Here is a 10924-nt window from a genome sequence, read left to right as displayed (position 1 = left end):
AAGAAAACAACATTATTTAATTAGTTTATTAAGCATACATTAATAAATGACATACAATTATACCAACTATATGAAATATAATACAGTACATGCTGGGTGTCTTTTAGAGAGTACAATATTTTAAATTAGAAAGAAAAATGTTCTTGTTTATTAACCTTGTTTAAGTTACTCATTAGTGTTCCACAGTTTTAAAACTTATTTTACCATATTTATTAATGATTACATTCTTTATTATATGCTTCATTTTGTGCACCGCTTAAATCAAGTTCTGATCAAATTCATTGTCACAAATAAAGCATCTAAACTTAACTTTTGTTGTCACAGTGTCTTATTAATGTTTTTAGACCCTTAATTATTTTATACTTTGTATACTGTTTTAAATATGCAATATTCTAGGGGCTTGGCATGTTTTCTCAGTGTCCATATGAATTCCTTTTTGTTGTTTAGGCTTTCTCTCACCTGCAAAATATACCAGTAGGCAGACTGGCCATTCTAAATGACCCTAGATGTGTACGTGGTTAAGTGATGTGAGTGAAGTGATGGACTGGTGCCAGGTCCAGGGTGGATTCAGTGTTTTTAGACCCGTCGTTACTTTGATCTACATTAAGTGGTTACTTAAAATGGATACATATTGTTATGCTCATTGCTGCATATAGCCAAATAGACTTGATTTCTCTGTGGTGGTAGACAGACAGCACAGACTAGTGGCGAAAGAAGGTGATTATCACTGCCAACTGTCCAGACTTAAAACAGAACCAAGATTTTCATCTAAATACTGATACAACAGGAAATACTACAAGCTTTTGAAACAGTGATAGAAACAACATCATCAGAAAAGACAACATAACTGGAATTATAGCATGGGGGGAGACAAGTTTTTATTAATAATTACAGTGTGATTGTACAGTTTCAGCATATAGAGTTGCCAGTTGTCCCTACACTCCTCTGGGAAAGGTATTTTTTGGATTGTGTTAATGTACACAAAGGTGTCCAGTAGGGTTGAGCTCAGGGCTCTGTGCAGGAATTTATTATTGTGCACAGTGGCACAGTCATTCTGGAGCATAAAAGGGTCTTTCCTAAACTGTTGTCACAAAGCATTTAATTTATGTCATTTATTCTATTACCTGTTAGCAAACGGTGTGGGCTAAAACACCTTCATTAAATAATTAGGAGGGTTGTCCACATGATTTTGGTCATATAATATGCTCTTGTGCGAAAGAAAGTCACATTACTTTACTTACTCATTAGTTCATTTATTTATTAATATTAACTGTTTTATTCTGATCATGGTCACACTGGCATCCAATGCAGAGCTGAAACAGGAAAACCTTTGCTAAAAATGAAATAAAAATATGTGTTGAATATACATATACATGTACAGTACACTGGAATTCTTTTTCCACATACACCAGCTTGACAACTTGTTTGGAGGTCTCAGAAGTGGCTACTTGGCAGAGCTGGGATTTAACCTGCAATCTTCCAGTTTATAGCTCAGAGCCCTAAACACTGAGCAATACCACTGTCCTAAAAGAGGAATATAAAGCACATTGATACCCAAGTCATATGAGTTAAATAGAAAGTATCCCCTTTCTTTAGTTAGATGAAGTGAATGATGAACTTATGTACGCACTGCAGTAGGTACAAATTTCAGAACAATTGTATAAATTAATGTTAAAATTACTTCTTGAGGATATGACATTGTTGCTTACATGCTGTACACATATTTACATACCAGTAGAGAGATTATTTTCACAGTGTTGTAATGCAATGACCAAGCTTCTCATTTAACTATACTTAACTACATGATTAAGTCTATAAAGAACATAATTTAAATTACCACATCATTTCTAATTTGTTTCTTTTTTTATGACTGTGCTGCTTTGGAAAAAGTGAAGTGCTAAAACTAACACCACCATTTCCTTTGCATCATGCAAGGCACGTAAAAACAGACCACTAATATCTCAGCTTCTTCAGAACAGCACTGATGAACAGATAAACAGCCCCCACTGTTAGGATCCGCCAGCACTTACCTTTTATTTTCAGGGTTTCCCAGCGTTTTGTTTTTATTCCGGTTTGTATTTTGTTTTTCTCCGTTTTCTTTAGTTTCCCCGATCGCTTTTGTTCTTGGTGGTGGTTTGCGTTTGTTTTCCCGTTTTGCTCCCTTCTCCCCCTAGCGGCCTGGAGCGGTACTGTTTTCGGAGGTTGCTGCGGTACCAGCCAATAGATCGCTGGAGGGCGGACCCCTCACACACCTGCGCCTCATTCCTCATCTCATCAACTCCTGCATTTAAACGCCGGCTTTTCTCTCACTCGTCGCCAGATTGTCTGCTTGCCATACGACCTTCCCCCCCGTTCCTGCGTTCCTGCCGTTCCTGGTTCTCCTGTGTTCCTGCCGTTCCTGGTTCTCCTGTGTTCCTGCCGTTCCTGGTTCTCCTGTATTCCTGCCGTTCTTGGTTCTCCTGCGTTCCTGCCGTTCCTGGTTCTCCTGTGTTCCTGCCGTTCCTGGTTCTCCTGTATTCCTGCCGTTCTTGGTTCTCCTGCGTTCCTGCCATTCCTGGTTCTCCTGCCATTCCTGGTCATCCTGCATTCCGGTTCATCACTCCTGGTCATCAGTCCGCCCTGCAGTTCCCCGGCGCTTCCAGTACCGCTCCTGCCGCTCCCCTCTCGTTTTCTGTTATCTTTTTGGTTGTTTGTTTTGGTCGTTTATTTATTATTTGTTTAAATAAATATCGTATTATCACTTCTGGGTTTTGTTGTTTGTGCACTCGCCTTTGGGTTCCCCCCTAGTCCTTGGTGGGTTATTAACTAACCTTAACAGTACAATCTGGCCACCATGGAACCCACGGGTGCACAAACAGTTGAGGGGATCCTTATCCGCCATAACCAGATGCTGGGGACACTCAGCCAGCAGCTCGCTGACTTGACCCAGCAGGTAGTACGTCTAATACCTCCTAATCCTGTACCTCTTGCTCCTTCCCAGGTTCCGGTCGTACCTCCGACGGGTCCCGTGGTTCCAGGGTCCTCCGTGGAAACACCTGTCCCCAACCCCGAGCCCTTCTGTGGAGACCTGGAGAGGTGCAGAGGGTTTTTGTTCCAATGCGAATCCATTTTCCGTCAGCGTCCCACTACCTTTGCCACCGAGGCCAGTAAGGTGGCCTTTATTATTGGTCACCTGAGAGGCAGGGCCCTGACCTGGGCCGAAGCGGTACAGTCACAGACGGACCCTCGAGAGGGCTCGTTTGTTGACTTCCTCGCCCGGTTCAGGACAGTGTTTGACCACCCGGATTATTCGGGGAGTGCCTCTTCCCGACTATTTTCCCTGCGCCAAGGTTCCCGGTCCGTGGCTGATTATTCTATTGAGTTCTGGACCTTGGCCGCCGACTCGGGGTGGAACGACAAGGCCCTCCGGGAGGCTTTCCGGCAAGGTCTCATCGACTCCCTGAGGGATGAGTTGGCGGCAAGGGACGAGAGCCCCGACCTCCACTCCCTGGTAGCTCTGGCCATCCGCTTGGATAACCGCCTCCGCAGCCGCCGCCATGAAAGGGCGGCCAGAACCGGTTCCAGGCTACCTTCCCCTTTGACCTGTTCGAGCCCCTCAGAGCCCTCAGGTGCCTCCAGTGTTGCCCCTATACCCTTAGTACCAATGCCTGAACCCATGCAGTTGGGGCGTGCCCGGTTAACCCCCCAGGAGCGGGCTAACCGCTTCAGGGCCGGGCAATGCCTTTATTGTGGTCAGGCAGGCCATATTCTCCGGGCATGCCCTGTCCGGCCAAAAGAGGGCGCCCGTCAGTAGCCGTGGGGGTACTGGCGGGCGACTCTCAGCTATCCCCCCTCCCACAATTATCCCAATCCTCCCAGCAACGCCACCTCCGCATGCAGGCAACCCTTTGTTGCCATGGCTGCTCGGTCCCTCTCCAGGCCTTGGTGGACTCGGGTGCGGAGGACAACCTGTTAGACGAAGGGCTGGCAAGTCAGCTGGGGGGGACCCTGGAGCCCCTGGACCCTCCTATCACTGCGCGAGCCCTGGATGGACGGATCATTGCCCGGGTGACCCACCGTACCGCGCCTTTGTCCCTGATCCTCTCAGGAAACCACCGGGAGACCCTCTCCTTCGTAGTTATCAAAGCTCCTCAGACCCCCCTGGTCCTAGGCTACCCCTGGTTGGCACGTCACAACCCCCACATCGACTGGGCTCGTGGACGAGTTGTGGCTTGGAGCGACTTTTGCCACGCCAATTGTCTGGTCTCCGCCATCCCTCAGCCGGGGAACGGGACAAGCACCACCCCCTCTGCAGCATCCCCTGACCTGTCCAAGGTGCCCCGGGAGTACCACTTCCTCCGCGAGGTGTTCAGCAAGTACCGGGCCCAGTCTCTACCCCCTCACCGACCCTACGATTGTGCCATCGACTTGCTGCCTGGTGCCCCACTGCCTACCAGTCGGCTCTATAACCTCTCTCGTGCTGAGAGGAGCACGATGGAGAGCTACATCTCGGAGTCTCTGGCCGCCGGAATCATCCGCCCCTCATCATCTCCCTTAGGAGCTGGTTTCTTTTTTGTCGAAAAGAAGGATAAGACCCTGCGGCCATGCATCGACTACCGGGGCCTCAACCAGATCACGGTCAAGAACCGGTATCCCCTGCCGTTGATGTCGTCGGCCTTTGAACCCCTGCACAGTGCTACCATCTTCACAAAGTTGGACCTGCGTAACGCGTATCACCTGGTGCGGATCCGAGAAGGCGACGAGTGGAAGACGGCGTTCAACACCCCGCTCGGCCACTTCGAGTACCTCGTAATGCCCTTCGGGCTTTGTAACGCCCCAGCAGTCTTCCAAGCCTTGGTCAACGATGTGCTCAGAGACTTCCTCAACCGGTTCGTGTTCGTCTACCTTGACGACATTTTGATTTTTTCCAAGTCCCGGGAAGAACACGGAGCGCATGTCCGGAGGGTCCTCTCTCGGTTATTAGAGAACAGATTGTTCGTCAAGGTCGAGAAGTGTGAGTTCCACGTCGACTCTGTGGAATTCCTCGGGGTCGTTCTGGAGAGCGGCCAGGTTAGAGCCGACCCCCACAAGATCCGAGCGGTCACAGAGTGGCCTACCCCTACCACTCGGAAGGAGCTCCAACGCTTCCTGGGTTTCGCTAACTTCTACCGACGATTCATCCGAAACTACAGCCACGTGGCAGCACCCCTCACTCGCCTCACCTCGACTAAGATTTCCTTCACCTGGCCCCGGGAGGCAGAGGAAGCTTTCCTCCGGCTCAAGACTTTGTTCACTTCCGCCCCCATCCTCATCCAGCCCGACCCCGACAAGCAGTTCGTGGTGGAGGTGGATGCATCCGATACTGGGGTAGGGGCTGTGCTCTCCCAGCGGGTGAGTCCCGAGAACCCTCTGCACCCTTGTGCCTTTTTCTCACGTCGCCTTTCTTCAGCTGAGGCCAATTACGATGTCGGGGACCGTGAGCTACTGGCGGTGAAACTGGCCTTGGAGGAGTGGAGGCACTGGCTGGAGGGGGCCGCTCAGCCCTTTGTCGTCTGGACGGACCACAAGAATTTGTCTTACGTCCAGACGGCAAAGAGGCTGAACGCCAGGCAAGCCAGATGGGCACTGTTCTTCGCCCGTTTTGATTTTACTTTGACCTACCGGCCTGGATCCCGGAACATCAAACCGGACGCCCTCTCTCGCCAGTTTGCCCCGAAGGAAGCCCTCACCTCTTCCGAGACTATCCTCCCGCCGAGTCGACTTGTTGGGCTCCTCACTTGGGACGTTCGTCGTCTAGTCACCGAAGCCCAGGCCCAGGAACCAGACCCCAGGACAGGAACCCAAACCCGTCTCTTCGTCCCGGCCACAGCTCGCTCGCCGGTCCTTCAATGGGCCCATGAGTCCCGCGTCGCCTGCCATCCCGGGACTAGTCGTACCGTATCCTTCCTAAAGAGGCATTTCTGGTGGCCATCCTTGGAGAAGGATGTTGGGGAATTTGTGGCGGCCTGTACCACCTGTGCACGCAGCAAAGCATCCCATCAATCTCCTGCGGGGCTACTTCAGCCTCTCCCTATCCCGAGTCGCCCATGGTCCCATATTGCCTTGGACTTCGTCACGGGCCTTCCGGATTCCAACGGGAACACAGTCATCCTCACCATCGTTGACCGGTTTTCCAAGGCCGTACATTTTGCTGCTCTGCCGAAGCTCCCCACAGCCTTCCAAACAGCAGAACTTTTAGTTAACCTAGTTTTTCGCGTTCATGGAATACCATTGGACATTGTGTCAGACCGAGGACCCCAATTCACCTCCCAGGTTTGGAAGGCCTTCTGCGGGGCGCTGGGCGCCACAGTCAGCCTTTCCTCCGGCTTCCACCCACAGTCCAACGGTCAGGCGGAGAGGACCAACCAGGGCCTGGAGTCGGCCTTACGGTGCATGGCTGCTCGCAACCCCAAGGCCTGGAGCTCCCACCTGGCCTGGGTCGAGTATGCCCACAACTCTCTGGTGTCATCTGCCACAGGATTGTCCCCCTTCGAGGCCTCCTTAGGCTACCAGCCACCACTGTTCCCCGAACAAGAAGCCGATGTGGCAGTCCCCTCTGTTGGGCACCACCTTCGCAGGTGCCGAAGACTCTGGCGCTCCACCAGGACCACCCTCCTGCGCACTCGGGACGCCAACCAGCAGTCGGCCGATCGTCGTAGAAGACCGGCCCCCCCCTATGCTCCTGGTCAAGCTGTCTGGTTGTCCACCCTTCACATCCCCTTGCGTGTCGAGTCTCGGAAACTCTCCCCCCGCTTCATCGGCCCCTACACCGTCGAGAAGATCATCAACCCCACGTCGGTACGACTGAAACTTCCCCGCCACATGCGGATCCACCCCACATTCCACGTCTCCCAGCTCAAGCCCGTGGTTTCCTCACCCTTGAACCCTCCGACCGAACCCCCACCACCCCCCCGGCTCATCGATGGGCATCCGGCATACACGGTTCGCCGGTTGCTGGATGTCCGTAGACGTGGTCGGGGCCTCCAATACCTGGTAGATTGGGAGGGTTATGGGCCTGAGGAGCGGTCGTGGGTTCCCCGGGTTGCCATCCTTGACTCCAACCTGGTCCGTGAGTTCCACCGTCTACATCCCGATAGACCCGGTAGGCCACCTAGAGGTGGCCGTTGAGGGGGGGGTACTGTTAGGATCCGCCAGCACTTACCTTTTATTTTCAGGGTTTCCCAGCGTTTTGTTTTTATTCCGGTTTGTATTTTGTTTTTCTCCGTTTTCTTTAGTTTCCCCGATCGCTTTTGTTCTTGGTGGTGGTTTGCGTTTGTTTTCCCGTTTTGCTCCCTTCTCCCCCTAGCGGCCTGGAGCGGTACTGTTTTCGGAGGTTGCTGCGGTACCAGCCAATAGATCGCTGGAGGGCGGACCCCTCACACACCTGCGCCTCATTCCTCATCTCATCAACTCCTGCATTTAAACGCCGGCTTTTCTCTCACTCGTCGCCAGATTGTCTGCTTGCCATACGACCTTCCCCCCCGTTCCTGCGTTCCTGCCGTTCCTGGTTCTCCTGTGTTCCTGCCGTTCCTGGTTCTCCTGTGTTCCTGCCGTTCCTGGTTCTCCTGTATTCCTGCCGTTCTTGGTTCTCCTGCGTTCCTGCCGTTCCTGGTTCTCCTGTGTTCCTGCCGTTCCTGGTTCTCCTGTATTCCTGCCGTTCTTGGTTCTCCTGCGTTCCTGCCATTCCTGGTTCTCCTGCCATTCCTGGTCATCCTGCATTCCGGTTCATCACTCCTGGTCATCAGTCCGCCCTGCAGTTCCCCGGCGCTTCCAGTACCGCTCCTGCCGCTCCCCTCTCGTTTTCTGTTATCTTTTTGGTTGTTTGTTTTGGTCGTTTATTTATTATTTGTTTAAATAAATATCGTATTATCACTTCTGGGTTTTGTTGTTTGTGCACTCGCCTTTGGGTTCCCCCCTAGTCCTTGGTGGGTTATTAACTAACCTTAACACCCACAGAGTGAAAGGATGTCTGCAAGTAAGCTAAAATATTTATGATGGTATATTTTATTAGAAAGAATTTAATGTGGCTTTAATGACCTGAAATCCATTTTTGTCTTCTAACATGAACGTGGAATAAAAAGACACATCAGTCCCAACAAACAGAATGTCTACAACTACTTATCCAGGTAAGGTTTACATAAAACCTTACCTTCTTTATATAAAACTTTATATAAAGAAAATATTCAATTAAAATATTCCAATGTAATACAATAGAATTTTTTTCAGCTGCAACAAAATTCTATATTGCCATTTGGCCAGCTTGAGAATTATTGCCACCCCCTCAAAAATGTTTATAAAATTCTATTCTATGTTTAAAGACATAGAAAAATGAGCTTAAAACATGAAACCATATTTACTAAAGTGATGTAAGATTAAATTATGGTAAACATTTTTATGTAAATAACTATAATGTTTACTTTACTACTGCTCTTTTTATGTCTCTTGGAGAGTGTTATACTAATTTTCATTGTCTATTACTGTCTATCTATCCTGCAATGCAAATGTTCACAACAGCAAGCCTCAGTTCTAACTGCTTGTCAAGTTGAGTGCTAAATACTAAATTTATATGGACATCAAGTAAGGAATATAAATTATATTTGAACATCATACTACACATTGTTACTGTAATTTAATTCAACCTTTATAAAGTCCAAAGTAAACATCTATTAAACTGTGTATACATTTTAGACAATTGGTTTCAATTCCAGGCATAATTACTTTCAGATATGTTGACTATAAAAAGCACATGATGTCACATCCTTTAAAAAATTGAAATGCAGATGTGAAACAAAGCCATTAAAATCTGAAGAGTCTGAAAAGGTTTACGTTTTCACATTATCACAGGTGATGACAATGTTTAGATTGTAGATTGGTGGATAAAAACAGCAATGATATCCGTTTAAAATGTACAACACAATAAAATGTGTAGAAAATCAAGGGGTCTGAATATATTCGAAATACACTAAATAATCCAGCTTGGGTTATGCAACACTGCCACCTTTTGAATGATGCAGATTTTTTGAGCCCTATTAATGGTGACCCCTGTGGGTAGATCTGTGTACTACATCCACCATGTTCTCAATGAAATACAGTACTATGGAGCCTTAAAGCTTTTGTTTGTTTATTAGGATTTTAACGTCATGTTTTACACTCTTTGGTTACATTTATGACAGGAACTGTAGTTACTCGTTACACAAGACTCATCAGTTCACAAGGTTATATCGAACACAGTCATGGTCAATTTTGTATCTTCAATTGACCTCACTTGCATGTCTTTGGACTGTGGGAGGAAACCGGAGCACCCGGTGGAAGCCTACACAGGCACGGGGAAAACATGCAAAATCCACACAGGAAGGACCCGAACTGCCCCACCTGGGGATCGAACCCAGGACCTTCTTGCTGTGAGATGACAGTGTTAAAGCTGCTGAGCTTTGGTTAAGTCCAAATTTGGTTGTAAAGAAACTTGAGCTTTAAATTCTACATGCCTGTATTAATATTGCTGGCTTAATCTTAGTGCCTAAATACATTTTCTAGAGGACTGTTAGCTAATGTGTCTTGTTTTATTTTGTTCTGTGTACAACCTCTGCTTTGCAGATGTTTACATCATTGTATTTTTATTACTGATATATAAATTGTTAGAATTATGATTGTGTTTACCAAAAAATGTTGAAAGGTTGACATGGTGTAAGAAGAATAAATCCGTCAGGGACATGCTGTATCAAAATAATTATTATTTTCCTGTAACAACATGCTTGCATGCTTTCTTCATTTTGTATATTAAGAAATCATTTTGTAATTACCTTTTTTTTTAACTTCTCCAGCCACTTCTTTCATGCTCAGACATTTTCAGTTAATCGTCTTGTGCCTGGTGGCATCTATTCTTCTGGTTCTAATATGGTTACTAATTATTGTACTCTATAAACTAAAACAGCAGTGGTGAGTCACACAGCATATTTTACTGGCAATAGTTGGTGTCATGTATTTATTACTCATGTCCTGCATAATTTTGCCTTAGGAGCAAAAACTCAACAGAGAACTCTGAAAGCCATGAGTTAACATTAAAGGTAAGACCTGCATTTTACATGGTCTTCTGAAGAGAAAACTGTGTTGCATTATTCAGGGAGGTATTTCCTCTGCCAACATCAGGGACCAAAATCAGGGACTAAGACAAGAATATACTGTCAGATTTATCAAAGGGCATCTCACTCACACACTTACACACACAAACATATTTACACTTAAGCACTTAAGCCTGTCTGTATTTTTTATTCCTTACCAAATACCAAATTTCCTCCACCCCCATCTATTAGTAGTAATTTTCATTTACCCTAAATTTGTATAACATAATGTTGATTATGAGGACCTGTACAGACCAGTCCAGATCAGACATGCCAAAGTACAAAATTTAGCCTTGTGGTAGGGAGCATTGCCATACTGCCATGCAACATTAAAGAGACTTTGCCAAAGTGGCCTTACAGTCTTATTGGATGCTAAAGCATTAGGTTTTTTACTATGTCTAAAGGGATTAATCCAAACAAACAGAGCCCCTTGACACATGACAGATGACTTTAAACCAAAATGCAATCTAGCACTTAACTGTCCTGTTTTGAAAAATAGTATACACTGGCTTGCAGTTGAGTTGTTGTTGCATCTAGATCATTAAGCTTAATTACAACAGCACTTATATTTGACAGGACAATTGTATTAAGACAGATATTCACTTAAAGTGTGCGTCACTGCCACACCATTTTTTTTTTGCTCAATTATTTATTGTAATATTAATTAATTATAATGTTATTTTATGCAAAGTTAGCAGTAAGCCATAACCACAAAAATTAGTCAGTAAGGGATTCATTTTTAGTTTATAAAGATGGCCAGCACACTCAGGCGCAACATCTCCAGCCTA

The sequence above is a fragment of the Trichomycterus rosablanca genome, chromosome 15 (genome assembly GCF_030014385.1).
Source record: "Trichomycterus rosablanca isolate fTriRos1 chromosome 15, fTriRos1.hap1, whole genome shotgun sequence".
In the NCBI taxonomy this organism is placed as follows: domain Eukaryota; kingdom Metazoa; phylum Chordata; class Actinopteri; order Siluriformes; family Trichomycteridae; genus Trichomycterus; species Trichomycterus rosablanca.
This window is presented reverse-complemented; position numbering follows the sequence as displayed.